Consider the following 19,789-nt stretch of genomic DNA (forward strand, 5'->3'; position numbering starts at 1 on the left):
CTTGTCTTTTATCGCAGTTTTAAACAAATGTTCGAAAAATTTACCTAAGGTGTCAAAATTCGAGGCACGGTAAACTTCGTCTACCTACTCAAGCTGTCATCTTTTACGCAAACTAAGTAAATGAAATGAATCGATGAATGTGTGTCTGCCTCGTGCCTTTAGACAACAGAAAATCTACTCAATTCTATATTCTTATTAATCTCAAGTAAAATATCTACAAACAATACTTATCTAAGCTACTCAAGTACAGCATTTCCCAGTATTATATCACATCTGTACTGTACCTCATGCCCCATATTTGTACCATCTGCAAAGAGAGTTTAACTTTCAAACCGTATGAAGAGTAGCTATCACGATAAAACAGTCATAACGTGATTTCCTAGGTGCACACGTAATGAGAAGAGATGAACGCGAACGGGCGACTCGTGAACGACAAAGCCGCGGCGAGATAAGCCTTCTCGGTACGTGAGCCTCCGCGGCCGCCGGAACCTTGAATACAACCGCGCTCCTTCCCGCGATATAATAATAAACCTCTCAGTCTGGCCCGAGCCTTTACCGACACAACACGACCGACTGTTCTCATTTTCTGACCCGAATCCGAGCCTTGTGATACGCGACACGCGGGTAGACCGAAATGTGCCCGTGCACACCCCCGGAGTGACTGTGACGTGAACTCCAGTGTTCCGATATGCAGTGACACAACACTTGTATACAGATAGCGTATATTGTGATGTTTTGTGCCAAAACTCCTTGTGCCATATCCGTAGGAGATACTTTTATTAATTTTTATTATACGCCAGGTGGGTACTCATCACTATCAATTAAAATTAATTGCTATCAGTTAAATACAGAGATGTTATAGACTTATTTTATTATGAATAATAATTATTAGCTGACACATAAACTTTACCTATTAATACCCGTGTACAACCTACAAGTAGGTAAATTGCATAAGATAAGTATCGATACATAGATTTTAAACATGTTCGCGAGTAATAGGCGTGCATAATCAATTGAATTCGTCTTAGCCATCTCGACAGAAAGCGATAAAAAAACAATGTTATTTTGAAACTTACAAATACACTTTGTCTATGTAATCGTAATACCTAAGGCCGGTCGCCGTTGTGTATAAAAAACCGGCCAAGTGCGAGTCGGACTCGCGCACGGAGGCTTCCGCACCATCAACAAAAAATAGAGCAAAACAAGCAAAAAAACGGTCACCCATCCAAGTACTGACCCCGCCCGACGTTGCTTAACTTCGGTCAAAAATCACGTTTGTTGTATGGGAGCCCCACTTAAATCTTTATTTTATTCTGTTTTTAGTATTTGTTGTTATAGCGGCAACAGAAATACATCATCTGTGAAAATTTCAAGTGTCTAGCTATCACGGTTCGTGAGATACAGCCTGGTGACAGACGGACGGACGGACAGCGGAATCTTAGTAATAGGGTCCCGTTTTTACCCTTTGGGTACGGAACCCTAAAAACTGGTAATCTAACAATTGAGTGTATCTAGTGCAGGGAAAACACGGCCCGTCAATCTATCAACACCCGTTCAATACAAACAGGATGTACCGGCGACCTTACGATCACCACGTCCAAGTGATCGCTGTCGACAAAAAAAGAGCAATTGTTTTATTTTTAATATAGACCACTCCCTCGCACTTGGGGAACCGTGCAGCAGTTGGACATGATGACAATATGATGATACGAGCAAGGGTCATAATGATCACTCTGAAATAAAATCCCGGAATTCATAATTTTAACCTGGACATTTACTTATTTTCTCCAAACAGATGAGTCAATACGTGTGAATCATTTGCAATATTAGTTATATTTCCGTGCTTAATTAATATTATGTTAGGTAATTCAGTATGTCTATAATCATAAACTCTACCTAGGTGTATCTTACGTTGCTATATTATGAGCGTACGAGTAGATACATTGTAGTGTATGAGTACATAACCTGCCTATATAATTACTAATTCGTAATTTTAAAAGATTCTTATTAGTTATTTTATTATGTAACTAAAAGGGTCAGATAACATTTTACAGTAAATAAACGTTATTATTGTGTTATTATTATCAAATAGTAACCGATCTAGCCAATTAAGGTTGCTTTACTGTCTTCTTGAAAAAAAACAACGGGTTGCACTCAGGGAGTGCCGGCAGAAGTGAAAACTCAATGACAAGTGCAAAATGCACTATGTATAATTGAGGTTAACGCCATGTAGCGTTAGCGTTAATTACTTGAAACCCCTAAGCACATCACTGTTACTACTCGAGTTATATTAATACCAGTTAGAGCGACACTCACTAGATGGCATTTAAATCAATAAAGAAAAACTCAATGACATTACATGTAACAGTTTTTCATGTAATGTCATTGAGTTTTTCTTTATTGATTTAAATGCCATCTAAATGAGTGGCCATCTAAATCTTACGGTCACACTGATCGTCTTACGCTGTCTCGAGTTTAACATTTTTTCCCCACCTCAAAAAGTGCACAGCGCCGCTAAAGAAGTTTTCACTTCAAAAACGGTGTAATGTAGTTTTACTGTTCTGCGATTTATGACCAGCAATAGTCAACATTTTATATTATATTGGCCTTAGTTAAACGATTAAAATGCCAGTCTTATTGGCCACATAGTCTTATTGGTAACAGCTTGTTATTGGCCATGTTGTTAACTATGGCACTGCGAACATGGCATTTATCGAATACACGGAATACAACCGTCTACAAAAAAAAAACTGAGGGGTTACCGCGAAAACCGAAATTCGCAAATTGCGGGGATCTTTCTCTTTTACTCCAATGAAGGCGTAATTAGAGCGACAGAGAAAAATGCCCGCAATTTGCGAACTTCGATTTTCGCGGTTATAGGCAAGGACCGGAAAACCCCTCTTTACGCTTAATCCTATCCATTCGGTAACCCAATCAATTCGGTTACCTTATCATTCGGTAACTCTATCATACTGTTACCTGATTGTAACGGTAAGCTTATTGAAACGGTAACCTTAACCGTTAACCGAGTTAATCTCAAAACCCCATCGCGTTAGGGTTTTTGTTAGGGGTTTTTAACCGGTTTTTATTCAGTTATGGTAACCTTTATTATCGGTTGCTTATTGGTTTGCTACATTCGTATTTAGTGATGTGCCGTCAGTCAAATACTAAGAAAAATAGTTAATAATAAATTAACTACATATTTTATAATAGTTTATTTTGTTATTTTTGACAATTTTCTTAATTTTGCTTATTTTAATGTTTTTGTTTATTTTACTTATTTTGTTTATTTTTTTATTTTGTTTATTTTACTTATTTCATTTATTTTATTTGTTATTAATTTTGTTAATTTTATTAATTTTATTTATTGTATTTATTGTATATATTGTATTTATTGTATTAATTTTAGTTTATTTACTTTATTTATTTTATTTATTTTATTTACTTTATTTACTTTATTTACTTTATTTACTTTATTTACTTTATTTACTTTATTTACTTTATTTACTTTATTTACTTTATTTACTTTATTTACTTTATTTACTTTATTTACTTTATTTACTTTATTTACTTTATTTACTTTATTTACTTTATTTACTTTATTTACTTTATTTACTTTATTTACTTTATTTACTTTATTTACTTTATTTACTTTATTTACTTTATTTACTTTATTTACTTTATTTACTTTATTTACTTTATTTACTTTATTTACTTTATTTACTTTATTTACTTTATTTACTTTATTTACTTTATTTACTTTATTTACTTTATTTACTTTATTTACTTTATTTACTTTATTTACTTTATTTACTTTATTTACTTTATTTACTTTATTTACTTTATTTACTTTATTTATTTTATTTATTTTATTTATTTTATTTATTTTATTTATTTTATTTATTTTATTTATTTTATTTATTTTATTTATTTTATTTATTTTATTTATTTTATTTATTTTATTTATTTTATTTATTTTATTTATTTTATTTATTTTATTTATTTTATTTATTTTATTTATTTTATTTATTTTATTTATTTTATTTATTTTATTTATTTTATTTATTTTATTTATTTTATTTATTTTATTTATTTTATTTATTTTATTTATTTTATTTATTTTATTTATTTTATTTATTTTATTTATTTTATTTATTTTATTTATTTTATTTATTTTATTTATTTTATTTATTTTATTTATTTTATTTATTTTATTTATTTTATTTATTTTATTTATTTTATTTATTTTATTTATTTTATTTATTTTATTTATTTTATTTATTTTATTTATTTTATTTATTTTATTTATTTTATTTATTTTATTTATTTTATTTATTTTATTTATTTTATTTATTTTATTTATTTTGTTTATTTTTTTAATTTTATTAATTTTGTTTATTAAACATAACCTAACCATTGTTCATTAATTTTTGTCATAAGCATTTATTTATTTAATTTTATTGTTAAACATTTTTTTTTACTCTATTAAACATTTAGAAGACCTGACGTATTTTCCTTTAGGTATATAGTTAAATGTTCCCAAGTTTTAATTCAGGCGTTCTGGGTTTCTGGCTTATATTGATATAGCTTGCATTTTTATACTACATACATTACTACTTAATTCCTTTTACTCTTTCGGGTTTAAAAAAATCCCGTGAATTGGAGAAGAAAGTTTTGTTGGAATGTAAAAAGCATACTAAGTCTCAAGTCTCAGAGTTGGACTAAAAATAACTTGAATAAGAAGAAGAATAAGAACATACATTTTATTCTTATTCCAATCGATTTGAATAAGAATAATTCTTACACTCGTTATTTTAGAATAAAATAAAAGTTAATAAATCATGTCACTTTTATTTTATTAAATGAAAAATAAAAAACGGAATATTTATTCCAGGTGTAGGATTATTCTAAATAACGTTTTATTCAATTAGAATGTTAACTATAGATAGATAGTAAAATGAATGTTCGGTATTAAAACCTTCTCCGTTTAGTTATATTGATTTTATACATTTAAAACATTGACATATTAAAAGAGTGTGACTTTTTCTATTTAGATTTGCACCAAAAACATGTATTCTTTATTAATAAATAAGAAACAACGATGATACGTGTTTAAATATACAATACATAATCCACTTCAATTTCACCCCTCTTTTCAATGGTCGGATTGATTTGAATTTTTTTTTTAGCGTAAAAGATTTTATTGTGATAGATAGGTACATTTTTTGAAGTCTTCGAAACGGTGATGATAATTTTATAATGAAGCTACATATAAAGTAAACTGCGAAATTATAATTATGATGGTTCAATGTATATTTCTTTGCGTATTAAGTATGTATGTATTTTGTTTATGATTCCTATCAGCCTTGAGGTCATACGTGTGCTATCTCTTTCACACCTACGGAAAGTGAATGAGATAGTAAATTACTGCAGGTAAGAAAAGAGTCCTACGCTTATCACTAGATTTGCAGAAAGTTGCAGGCGTGTTTCCACTTGAGACCGTCATTTATTACTCATTGGCAATAACAATAGGATTAAGTCGTGGCGTGGTGAATTCTTTGTCAGCATTTGCTAAACACGTGCGGCAAGCGTTGTGTCAAACGATATTAATATCTGTTAATTTCCGTCTAAATAATAAATGCAAATTTTAAATATCAGAAGAACTTTTAAAAACACCATAAGTCTTGGTAGTAACTCGGACACTGAAACCACATACTAAACATAATTCGAAAACAGAAAATAAACATGAGTATTTTCCCCATTTGTTCCTGCCCAACGTGACCGCCGCGATACATGAGGCGGGGACATATGGGAATGATTTAAATGAAGCGCCTATTCCCATCTGTGCCCGGCGGGGAGAAATAGGAATACACCATATCGAGCCATTCCTTATCCTACCTTTAAAAACATCTTTCTTAGGGTTCCGTACCCAAAGGGTATAAACGGGACCCTATTACTAAGACTCCGCTGTCCATCTGTCTGTCACCAGGCTGTATCTCATGAACCATGATAGCTAGGCAGTTGAAATTTTCACAAATAATGAATTTCTATTGTTGCTATTACAACAAATACTAAAAACAGCATATAATAAATATCTAAGTGGGGCTCCCATACAACAAACGTTATTTTTTTGTTGGTTTTTGCGTAATGGTGCTAGTCAGACTCGCACATGGCCGGTTTTTTTTATTCATAGCAGCTGAATTGTACCTGATAATTTAGATCACATTAAAAGAAATACGGGTATCGTCCAATACCAAGACTATGCGGCAGTAAATTAAATTTGTAAGATTTTATTGCATAAAATCAGGTATAAATTAGACAAGAAACATCGTAGTTTCTTGTCTAATTTACTTCTATCTATACGTAACGCCTATACGGCACCCAGACTGCATGTTTAATCTAGGAATATTATTTAGAATATAAAATCATGATCTTGGGGCACGGCAGTGCCCCCGCCAAGTCGAGCGCGAAGCAAACACTGCCGTACCATCCTTTACTGGAACCATTTCGCCGCATTTTCAGGCCCCTATTTGAGAACCTCTGGATAAGACCAGAACGCAGAAATTTTCGTCATCCAGTAAGTTATAATCACATACTTAAAATCCAATTTCAAGTCTGTAGGTCATTTAGTTCCGAAGTTAAGCGAAAGCAAAGTTTCGCATTTATGACACTCATTCACTCATGATCATCAGAATAGAACTAGTACTTCCCATAAACTCAGAGAGCTGAAATTTGGTACAGAGTTAGGGTTTAATGGCCACATAAAGGGTACACCTAAAAATATTGCAATATCACTCACGTTTTAAAGATCTAAGAACTGCATAAGTAAGTTTGTAATCCCATATAAATATATGATATTACAAATTTACTGTTGCAGTTCATAAATGAAGATATATTTAGTTATGATATGTGTATACATAGTATGGGTATGAGTACCCGAAAAGAAGGACTGCCTACAAAAAGATATGAGATCCCTTAAAAAAACATTACATGTAAAAAGGTGCAAGTCTCGCAACGCTTTTACTACAAAAAAGTTTTGAGATGTAATGTGAAACCAAGTCGGTTATTTCAATCAGTGCCAGGGGGTATTAAAACCGTATCAATAAGATATCTTTAATTTGTAATACATATAATGACTTGGCAATCGCACATAATGCTTTACTCGTACCGTACTCGTAAATATGTGTAATGCTCAAACTGCAATTAGCGCTAGCGTTATGTTCAATTAGAATTATTTTAATAGGTGACGATGATCCTTTTGCCATTATGCAGCCGTTCGATGGCCAAGTCATTATACGTATTACAAATTAAAGATATCTTATTGATACGGTTTTAACACCCCCTGGCACTGATTAAAATAACCGACTTGGTTTCACATTACATCTCAAAACTTTTTTGTAGTAAAAGCGTTGCGAGACTTGCACCTTTTTACATGTAATGTTTTTGATGGGATTACATTTATTTGATTAAGAATTATTCTTATTCAATTTTTTCACATACTAATTATTTCCGATCAAATTTATTTAAATAATTTTGACGGGAATAAAATCAACATGATTTTATTCTTAGGAATTCTTATTTAAATAATGATTTTATTCTTGAATGACCAACACTGCTTACTAAGTATGTATGTATCTATTTAATTTAAACAAAACTATTTCACCTAGCAATGTTATAGATACCCAATAAATATAATGAATTCTGGTATTAATGAAAGATTTGAAGTATTAAAATAAGTTTATTTATCACTGCTATAGATATATATTTTCTGATCGCTGCATTAAGCGGTACAAGGTAAATTACGGCTTTTAGCTCATACAAACTCACCGCATATGAAAACATTTTAAACTAAAGTCTATTTTTTTATTCGGTAGACTAAAATGACATTTCATAGTATGAATGAACATCATGTGTCATTTCATTTCATACTGTGAAATGTCATTTTAGTCTACCGGATAAAGAATAGACTTTAATTGCTTATTATAAAATAAGCTCGTAATAACTAGTACATATGTCATTTGTTAACAATGGTAAAATATCTACCACAATCCACTAGCGCATGTATCTTTATCACAAAGTGATTTTTTTTAATCACTCTATCTCTATTCTCTGGAATCTAAAGATAAATTATACCTAACTATGTACCAGTAAAATTACTAGTTAGGTAAAAATTTTTCTTTAAATCAGTCTTTAATCTGTAGGTACATACCAAGTGTGAACCCGAAAATAAAAATAATAATCTAAGTAGCATAAAATATAACTATGTAAATAATAGCAGATATTACTAGGATAGGATGTTGTTTACTTGCAACCCCTTTTCTAAACATTTCTAAACTAGAATTGCTCCGAAACACAACAATAGGAACACACAGGTATAAAGATAAACAAAGGAATAACCACGCTGCCTGCGGCTGTCGCTCCAAAATAATACTGTAATCGCTCACTTATGTTTTCAACTTTAGCTTAAGGACTCAAAGTGCAATATTGTTTGAATTGACAATAAGCGAAGTTACCGGCAAAAAAACTTGTTTGTGCTGGAGGCTTCATAGACCGCCCATGCCAACCACGGTTATTCAATAATGAGTTGAATTTAAGTCTGCGTAAAGATTACAATCGTTTGAACTGGTTCAAAACCTTATTATGAGGTAACAGAATCGACTGGGTTTTTATTTCGGTTACCGGTAACAGGGGTTAACTCGATCTGATACGGTTACCGAATCAAAGTGTTACCTTATCAGACGGTTACCGTTATGGTAGGGGTTTTTATAACCACTTCTAAAATAACCCTATGAAAAACCCCGGTTAAGGTAACCGGTTCCGGTCCCTGGTTATAGGCCTGTATCCTGTACATGACAGTGTCCAATGGGGCAAAATAGGGCTATTTTACTGAATAGGGATGAAGTTGAGTGTTTTCAAATCAAGAATTTTTTTTAATAAATATTCTTACTTTCGTATCTAAATAATTACACAAAGAACCGGAAGTTGTTTATAGTCGAAGTATTATAAGAATTGAATTTCGACAGATGAGTATGAATTTACCCTTTTGTATAAGCTAAGGTCTACCGTTTACCTGGCGGTCTAGCATGAGTTGCGTTTTCGCGCGCGACTCCATACATCTTGCGCGACTCCATACCACAGAATAAATAATAGTACTAAGTACAGAAGACTCACTCTCTAACAAAACGCGTCTGTTACGATCAGCACAGATATGGCCGCTAGGTGGCGACAGCGCCACGCGCGGCTTATGGCTTTCCCCAAAATTGGGGCCGAACGGATGTACTTTTAGCTACCTGTAGCAAAGCGACGAAATCGCGGAGTGAGACACGCCTGTCCATACTTGAAGTCGCGCAAGATGTATGGAGTCACGCGCGAGAACGCAACTCATGCTAGACCGCCTGATAGCCTTAACTTCACATAAATAAGGGTCAATTCATAACTGTCATCAATCAATTATTCTTACGTAAATCCGACTATAATGTAAATATGATGAATATATTCCGCTATCCATGTTGAAAATCATCGCATTTTGTCATTTAAAACAAAATCCAAAGGCTAATCAAGTGAGTGCTAGCAATGCTTATCTCGTGTGTGTCATCTCGAGATCCTTAAAATTAAACACAATAATAAGATACCTATCACACTTTCGCATTTTCTAAATAGTTTATTATATCTAAGTAATTATAGCTGTGCGCATCTTTTGTTTTTCTACGATAGTAAAGATGCTTTACAAATATTTGTGCCAATACGGCAAAGTGAAAAGCCAATAGAAGTAGTATAGGTAGAAGCATGGACTAACCTATAGGACCCGCAATCGCCATTTTGAGTAGCGTGACTTTATATTTAGTTCCCAAAAGTATAGCAGATGTCTCTAGTAGTGTCAAATGTTGCAATAAGTGTGATTCTGTATCAATGCCATGTGACGGGTTGGAATGACAACTATCGTCATGCTCTCGTCTTGCCTCAATGTTGATAATATATTTCGTGAGATGGCGCTTCGACCATACCCCGTACTGAATTCGTTTCATTTGACGCATTTTTTTTGGATGTTTGATATTAAAAAAATATAAATATATTCATTCATATAAAATATAAATATAATAGCATTAGCGATGTCTTACTAATTTTAATAACTCGTAATACATTTTTCTGTCACATAATATTAATGTTACCGACGCGCGGTAACACGATACATTACATTTATAGTACATTATTGCAGAGGCCGGGAAAGAGCAATTCGTGGATGAGTTTCGATTTTGTCGGACGACGCGAAGCGGAGTCCGACAAAGAAGACGAATCCACGAATTGCTATTCCTGCCGAGGCATATATAGTGCTTTTCTCCAAACATGCGAGGAAATAAGCTCAAATAATAATTATTTAAGCATCAAGCATCACTCAAATCGAACCTTCACATCAAGAATGTCAAAAACAATTCCCCTCTAATTAATTTTTAAAAGTTAAAGGCACAAACTTATTCGGCCATTCAGTACCATTCAATATTCGTTCATTCAATATAATTGTGCAATATAGTTGGTCAAACCAATTTGTCAGTTAGTAAGAACCAGGAAAACTATACCCATCCTATTCTTTTGGGTGCTAGTACTAGAGTAAGACAAAGATAGTATGATTCTCTCTGTCTATGTTTGAAATGAGATAGTCCTTTGACAAACTATAAAAACTTTAATATTAACACGGATTTAGATCCTTAAAAAATATATAAAAATAATCTTTGATTTTATTAAGCAGTATTCGCACGATCAGACACGAGCACAACGGTCTTGTAAGAACGAGACATGAAAGGCTTACTATCTCACTCTATCCTATAGCTTGAAATGATAGCTGATCGGGTCGTGTAGACGCGGCTCGCGGCTATAATAATTGGCTGTTTACGTTTTTTATTTTTAAAAAGTAAAAAACACTACAGTAATAAGTTATTACTGTAGTGTTTTTTTACTTCCCGTCCGCTAGAAAAGGACAGCGATAGTTTGATTTTTTTAAATTAGAGTTTGACAATAACGAAGATCTTCCCGTACTATTTTTGCTACAATAAGGTGAACATTTCCGAGCATATTGGAGAAAAGTATTTTTACCTATTTGTAATATATTTGATAAAGTTCTATTTTTTTATTGACATATTTATTTACACTGGGTACCATGACAACCTCAAATATTATACTCAACATATGTAACAAGTGCGAGTTGGACTCGCGCACGGAGGGTTCCGCACCATCAACGCGGCCAAGTGCGAGTCGGACTCGCCCATGAAGGGTTCCGTATTTAGGCGATTTATGACGTATTAAAAAAAAAACTACTTGCTAGATCTCGTTCAAACCAATTTTCGGTGGAAGTTTACATGGTAATGTACATCATATATTTTTTTTAGTTTTATCATTCTCTTATTTTAGAAGTTAGGGGGGGGGGGGGGACACACATTTTACCACTTTGGAAGTGTCTCTCGCGCAAACTATTCAGTTTAGAAAAAAATGATATTAGGAACCTCAATATCATTTTTGAAGACCTATCCATAGATACCCCATACGTATGGGTTTGATGAAAAAAAAATTTTTGAGTTTCAGTTCGAAGTATGGGGAACCCCAAAAATTAATTGTTATTTTTCTATTTTTGTGTGAAAATCTTAATGCGGTTCACAGAATACATCTACTTACCAAGTTTCAACAGTATAGTTCTTATAGTTTCGGAGAAAAGTGGCTGTGACATACGGACGGACAGACAGACGGACAGACAGACAGACATGACGAATCTATAAGGGTTCCGTTTTTTGCCATTTGGCTACGGAACCCTAAAAATAGAGCAAAACAAGCAAAAAACGGTCACCCATCCAAGTACTGACCCCGCCCGACGTTGCTTAACTTCGGTCAAAAATCACGTTTGTTGTATGGGAGCCCCACTTAAATCTTTATTTTATTCTGTTTTTAGTATTTGTTGTTATAGCGGCAACAGAAATACATCATCTGTGAAAATTTCAACTGTCTAGCTATCACGGTTCGTGAGATACAGCCTGGTGACAGACGGACGGACGGACAGCGGAGTCTTAGTAATAGGGTCCCGTTTTTACCCTTTGGGTACGGAACCCTAAAAAGGTAAGTAATGCATAAAGGCGTATCCAGACTAGTCAATTTTTCGCCAGTCTGATAAAATTCTCCGATCGAATCAGGCCGAGCGGACGCAAATACCAATTTGATTCCCCGATCAAATAAGCAGGTGCGGACACAAAAATGCCAATTTTCACAGTAATTATCTATGGAATGCAAATTGGTGATTTAATTTGTGTACCTACGTGTGGATGCTAAATGAGATTGGCCAATTAGTGGGTATCCAGACGGGACTGATCAAATCAGTCGATTTGTTCAGGAAAATATTTGGCCAATCTTATCTTGCCTAGCGTCCACACGTACAGAAATTAAATCACCAATTTGCATTCTACTATGAAATTTGTCATTTTTGTGTCCGCACCTGCTGATGTGATCGGGGAATCAAATTGGTATTTGCGTCCGCACGGCCTGATTCGACACGAGAATTTGATCAGATTGTAAAAAGTACGTACAGATCCTAGCATTCCATAGATACTAGCTTCGAAAATTGGCATTTTTGTGTCCGCACCTCCTGATTTGATCGGGCAATCGAATCAGTGAGCCAAATTGCCGTTTGCGTCCGCACCTCCTGATTCGATTCCCTTCCCTTCCAGATTGGTGAAAAATTGACTAATCTGGATACGCCTTTACGTATTTGACGTATCAAAGATATCTTTGAAAAATCGAATATAGGTATAGATCAGTAAATAGGAACAAAAAAAACTATACTCATCCTTTTCTTTTGGGTGATAGTACTAGTGTAAGACAAAGATAGTATGACTCTCTGTCCTAGCGAGCGCAACTTTGAGATATTCTGTCAGAAAACTTTCAAACGTGAAGTAAGTAAACATCGTAATAATTTCAATGAAATCTAATGATATTACAGTATAATTATTCGACATATTTGGACGACGGCTGTATTGACAATTACATTAGCATTGTGGTTTTCAGTTAAAATGAACGTGCTTCTGACGGGAACAGGGTTTTTCGTGCCATAACCCATGAAATTTGGTCGTTACCGGCACGTACTGGAGGTGCAAGACATCTGGCAAGGCGACAGGAGCTACATAATCAAAGCCCGAGTGGTTCGTCAAGCCTCTGTGACGGCGACAGCGTATAAGACAGCCTTAATTCGTAATATCAATCGTCATGTTACTAGAGTAACATGCGATTGTTTATAACAAAAGTGGCAAATTCAAGCAGCATTGCAGCACTAATTTACTACATCAATCATGAAGAGAGTTCCACCTAAACCAGCCAGGAACAAAAATGGGGCAAGCCAAGTGTTCGACAATTTACGAACGAAAAGTATTCCAAAGGGAGATACTTCCACGAAATGTATCCTACATCAAAGAAACACAAGTGTGAACCTTTTCAGTTCGATGTCACAGATTTAAAGGAAGATTGTGCCTTGAAACGTGTACTGGAAGTTGCTGAAATAAATTGTACAGAAGATATTGAAATTTCCGTTAGCAAGGTTGTCGGAAAATTTAGTAGAACAGACTGATATTAATATTCAAAAAGAAGAATGTGTTACATGTCTTGAAAACTTTAGTATTTTTAGAAAAGAGTTTGATGTGTACAAAAGTGAAGCTAGACTAAAAAGTCATAGAAAAATTTTTTTTAGTCATAGAAAAAACATTAGAAAAACTTTTATGAAGCAAATGTTGCGTTGGCAGATAAAGACATTTTTAAATTCTGTAGTGACACAATAGAACAATCAATGTCTGAAGAGTGGTACTCGGCGAGGAGACTAAGAATTTCTTGTGTCGGAGTGATTGTTAGCAAAGATCAGCCTTGGTTGTGCACTAGTGTAGATGGTGTTGTTATATGCGATGAATGTGTCAGTGTTAGTAGAAGTTAAATGTCCTGTATGTTGTAAAAACCACCTATTGCAGATTTTGATAAACAAAAATGTAATGTCATAATGTGCAATATTCGCAGTTTGTGAATGATCAACCAGAATTAAAAAGAAGCAAACCATATTAACTTATACCCAAATCCAAGTGCAAATGTATGTCACTGGTATGACTATGTATGATCTCTTTATATATTCACCAAAAGGTAGTTGTATAGTAAGAGTAGACAGAGACAAAGACTTTATTAAAGCAGCAATTTTAATAAGTGAATAATTTTACTTCGCTCATTATCTACGGCTCTTGTATTCTACAAGAACAAACCAAACTTTGAGTGAGAAAAACCAGCCAAAGCGTAGTTTTACAGAAAAAATATAATCAATACAATGTTAGGTAATTAACTTTTCAAATAGTAGTATGTAGTAGTAGTATTAAGTAAAATAATATGTTTAAATGTTGTTAACTCAAAATGTTTATTACTGTTTTTTTTATATGTATAGTAAAGCTGAATATTGCAGTATCACGCTTTGTGAAAATTTGCAATACGCATACCTAGCTGGAAGGCCTGTAAGTAAGGAACTCAACATTTTTATATCTTAGAATCCTAGCATACCTAAATATTAACCTGACCTTATTTGATTGTTTTTGTTTTGTTTTAATAATCTTTAGCTTTAGACTATGTTTGATTCTGATGTATGTATTGTCCCTACCACATAAGCGTTTTGGCATCCTTAGCTGTAAGTTTATGCATGTGACTGAAATAAAGGAATATGACTAATGGTATGTACAGTAGAGTTCATAAATATGTATGCATTTCTTAACCTTAATCCATTGTACTTGACTTGACTGTACATTAGACTTATAAAAATGTTGATCAGTCCAGTGCTTGGACATATTAAACCCTAACCTGACTGACACATTTTCATAGGTCCACGGGCCCATGTTATAAATATGTGGTGGTCAATGCCTGTGGTTCCTTATGCTCCATGTGCATAAGGGTCCTTCAGGCATGAAAAGTCACATAATATTTACAGGTTTTATGTGTGAAATAAAAACAAATTTAAATAAAAATGCAATGTTTTAATAGCTTTTTAAATAATGTAAATATTGTAAAAATAACTGTTGTTTTATTTGTTTGAAAATATAGGTGGTTGCAGGTTTACTAGTACCCAACAATTAACCTTTTAACCGTCAGCAATTTTTGATCGAGCGTGCTCGTGTCACCACCGACAGTAATTGTACCACGCAGAGTAAGGTTGGCATAGTTACGGGAGTTATAAATGTGCTGTAAAAACCAAATCAGATCTTTATCTTATTCATCAGACTGTGGCGAGATGAGCTGGATATGTAATGTCTTATATATCAGACTCTGGCGGTTAAAGGGTTAAACATGTAATATATCATCAATATGATAAAATAACATACTAGAACAAATTAAATTATTTTTAGAAAATATTTTAATTTGTTATTATTTTGAGTAGTCACACTACTATATAAATTATAAACTGAAATAAATGTCATATACTCAGAAAAAGTGACCCTAGCCTCTAGTGCCCCAGGCTGGAATCGAACCAGCGTCCTCTGCTATCGCGGCAGGTGCCTGTTACCTCTCGATCTCGGTCGGTGGTCTCTGTTTTTTTCTGAGTATATGACATTTATTTCAGTTTATGATAAAATACATTTACAGGAATTTTATGTAGTATCTGATAAATTATTAAGTGCTGCATTATTCTTTCGACATGAATTCTGACTCGAGCTATTTTATAAGTTGCATCGGTCACTTCCCTTGTAAATTCACCTTTATTCTGGAGAAAAGGTGGCATAATAATAGTCTATAGGTAAATTAAACAAAAGTCGTCTCCTTCACGATTTTCATCGACATCTCTTCTAAATACCTAAAACTGGTATGGATGTGTTCCTCGTGGTCTGTAGAATACGAATTGACCGGTTTTAGTTTATGGAGGGGGGGACGTGTCGAAAAAAAGGGGGGATAGTGGGCGGCCGACCAGCATTGATATGTTCACATCTTGAGTCCTAGGGAGCGTTCAAGTATTACGTAACGAATTTGGGGGTGGGGGGGTTCTTGTAAAACGTTACGATGCGTTACAAAGGCGGGAGGGGGGGTTTAAACTACGCGTTACGTAACATTGTTTTTTAACCCTTCAGAACTTTTCGCCACTTTACGGTACTTTACGCAACATAATTGTGGCCTTTAGGGGGGTTACAGAAAAACGTTACGGCGCGTTACATGGGGGGGAGGGGGGGTCAAAAATGTCCAAAAATTGCGTTACGTAATACTTGAACGCTCTCCTATGGGACCGATCGGTTCGTGTGAGATGTCGTTTGAAAGAGTATTAAACGTGGTATTATTGTTTCATAATAACCGTAGTCATAACTGTAGTCGTTTACAAAATATTGTAAAATATATGATTTTTTACCGTGCATGGATGGCATAAGTACTGACAAAACATGCGTCTAACTCAATAAATTATAACTTTACCGCAATTTTTTTTACATGTTTCGGTGGCTGCCATTCCTCAACCCACCAACGGAGCGGCAGCTGACGTCCACGAGGATTCATCATACGTAGCCGTTAATTGGTCATGGAAACCTGTTCGTGGCTCGCGGTCTATAAGTTTTAATGGTGTATGATATTATATAACCAAGTCATAACGTAGCGGCAGCTGACGTCCACGAGGGCTCATCATATATGGCCGTTAACCAGTATACGAGTTTTCACCCGGGAGGCGATGACTGACGAAATTTGCGCCTGGCTCGGGGTCTATTATGTTTTTGGTAAGCTAATGAAATGTCTCGTATATTTTGTAATAAAATAATTGCGGTATAGTTGTAATTTATTGAGTTAGACGCATAGTTAATCATTTCATTACTTATGCCATCCATGCACGGTAAAAACTCAAATATTTTAAAATATTTTGTAATTGACTACAGTTATTATGAAACAATAATAGCACATTTAATACTCTTTCAAACGACACCTCACACGAACCGATCGGTCGCATAGGACTCAAGATGTGAACAAATGTGCTATTATCTATGAAAAGGGACATTATTGCCGATGGCGCTTACGACACTGACATCGATAAGCAAAAAACGTAGTAGTTTAAAATTGGGGATTCTGGCACATGTTTAGTTGTTTTGATTCCCAATTTAGCAATTAAGTTTCTTTGAATACTGGAACATTCAATGTTGCTGTCTATCCAATGCGGAGGTAAATTTATGTTATGTGACGCTGATGAACTGATGAAGTCATGTTGTGTTAGAAAACTTAAATTGGATTTAAAGGTCCCTTTGTAGTTTTTTATAATTAACTCTTAAACGGTGGCCTGTAGCAAAAATGTTCTGATACATAAGTAATCTTCATAAAATTTTCTACATTAAATATTCTATACGCTTTTTCGCTAGGATCAATATTTAAAAAAATATTTAAGGGAGAAAGTTAATTATAATCAATTGTTAATATTTTTTGTAAATAACTCGTAAACGGTGGCCTGTAGCGAAAAATGTTCTGATACATAAGTAATCTACATAAAATTTTCTACATTAAATATTCTGTACACTTTTTCGCTGGGATCAATATTTAAAAAAATATAAAAGGGAGAAAGTTAATTATAATCAATTGTTAATATTTTTTGTTAATAACTCGTAAACGGTGGCCTGTAGTAAAAAATGTTTTGAAACATAAGTAATCTACATCCAATTTTCTACATTAAATATTGTATAAAAAATTCGGTAGGTTCAATATTTAAAAAAATATTTAAGGGAGAAAGTTAATGGGGAAGTTAGTGCACTGAGTTGTCCCTTTTGTCCCAGGCGATGCCGCTTGACACAATTGTTCCTTGGATCATACTTAATTGATCTGAAGTCTTAACCTGGATATTAACTTTTGGCTTCCCCCCAAAAAGGGAGAGGAGAAAAGTGGTTCCGGCTGTACACTGCGCTCTGTTTGATATAAAACCGCAATCCGATGATTGATTGACATAATTGTTCTCCCAGAAGCAGGTTCGTGGGGTATTTGTCTTTGGTACGGTCGTATAGAGAGCGGCTGGGTCACCTCCATAAAATTCCGACTTTTGGTCTACCGCTTCCGGTCAGAAAAATGTTTGACGGCCCGGCCAAACGGTCGGATTTAGGTGGGAGGTGCTCGACCAAATGTCATATTTTACCCTGGCAGATTTTGACGCCGCCATTTTTTTTTTCAAAATGGCCGACTTTATTTTTTTATTTTTTCAAGTTTGTCCTAGCGCGCCGAAATTTTGGTCACGAAAAGTCGGGGTCCCCTAGATTCCTATGAAAAATTTTTTTTTTGTAAAATGTTTATTTGCGGAAAAACTGGGCACTTTTATTTTGTATGGTAACTTTTAAACGATGGATGATAGGTGGGGGGTGCTCGACCAAATAACATAGAGGGCCTCGAGGGAAATAAAACTGCATTGAAAAAAAATCAAACTGGCCGACTTTTTTTTTTTTAAATTTCAAGTTGCTCCGAGCGCACCGAGATTTGGCATGGCAGGAGGCCTACGGCCTTCGGCCCGCCGTTTCGCTTGTCTAAGCCACTTTTACTATTGGGTCGTGTTTAAGCTCCAACTTCCCCCTCTCGTGTAACGCTTCGGGTCTTCGGCCCTACGCGGAGCTCGGCCTTCGGCCTTCGCGAACCTCGACGCTTCGCCAACGCTCGCTTATCAAGACAGTTGACTTGGTAGAACGCTTGGAAGCGCTGCATTCACGCAGCTCGGTTTTCGGCCTCGCTTTAAATTACTGGGGGTTGTACGCTTGGGAGTCGGTGTGAAGGCTCCGGGCCTTTGGCCCTCCGCCGGGGTCGGCCTTCGGCCTCCCAGCCTGAAGCTCGCCCTTCGGGCTCGCTTAACACAGTTTTTGTATAGGATTTTGCTTGGTTCGTCATTCCCGCAGCTTGGCCTTCGGCCTCGCCTAAAATTACTGGGGGTAGGCCACGCTTGGACACTCGGGGTGAAGCTCCAGGCCTAACGGCCCTCCGCGAGGTCGGCCTTCGGCCTCCCAGCCTGAAGCTCGCCCTACGGGCTCGCTTAACCTACTTGGAAATTTGACTTTTGCCCGTGTCCGCCGCCATGTTGGACTTTTCCAAATAAATTTTTCACATAGTATTCTTGGGCCCCCAGGCTTGTCGCATCCAAATCTCAGCGCGCTCGGACTAACTTAAAAAAAAAAGGCCATTTTGAAAATTTTTAAATGCAGTTCCATTTTTCTCGAGGCCCTCTATGACATTTGGTCGAGCACCCCCCACCCATCTCGCACCGTTTAAAAGCTGCCATACAAAATAAAAATTACCATTTTTTCCGTCATCTTGGGTTTTATAAAAAAAAAAAAAAATTTATAGGAATCTAGAGGCCTCTATCTCCTGCCATGCCAAATCTCGGAGCGCTCGGACCAACTTGAAAAAATTAAAAAAAAAGTCGGCCATTTTGAATTTTTTTCAATGCAGTTTTATTTCCCTCGAGGCCCTCTATGACATTTGGTCGAGCACCCCCCACCTATCACGCACCGTTTAAAAGTTACCATACAAAATAAAAGTGCCCAGTTTTTCCGCAATTAAAACATTTTACAAATAATCTAGGGGACCCCAAGTTTCCGTGACCAAAATTTCAGCGCGCTAGGACAAACTTGAAAAAATAAAAAATAAAAGTCTGCCATTTTGACAAAAAAATGGCGGCGTCAAAAACTGCCAGGGTACCTCTATGACATTTGGTCGAGCACCCCCCCCACCTAGGTCCGACCGTTTGGCCGGGCCGTCAAACATTTTTCTGACCGGAAGCGGTAGACCAAAAGTCGGAATTTTCTGGAGG

General features: G+C 35.1%; 1 protein-coding gene across 1 annotated transcript in view; it reads left to right on the forward strand.

Annotated features, from left to right (window-relative positions):
• Positions 1-397: 397 nt before the first annotated feature.
• LOC134652951 (dual oxidase maturation factor 2) overlaps positions 398-19,789 on the forward strand; it is a 57,871-nt gene continuing 38,479 nt past the window's right edge. The window contains exon 1 of the mRNA XM_063508192.1: positions 398-800. The gene's annotated coding sequence lies outside the window, so the exon portion shown is untranslated. The remainder of the gene's footprint in view (positions 801-19,789) is intronic.

Source organism: Cydia amplana, chromosome 12, assembly GCF_948474715.1.
Source record: "Cydia amplana chromosome 12, ilCydAmpl1.1, whole genome shotgun sequence".
Taxonomy (NCBI): domain Eukaryota; kingdom Metazoa; phylum Arthropoda; class Insecta; order Lepidoptera; family Tortricidae; genus Cydia; species Cydia amplana.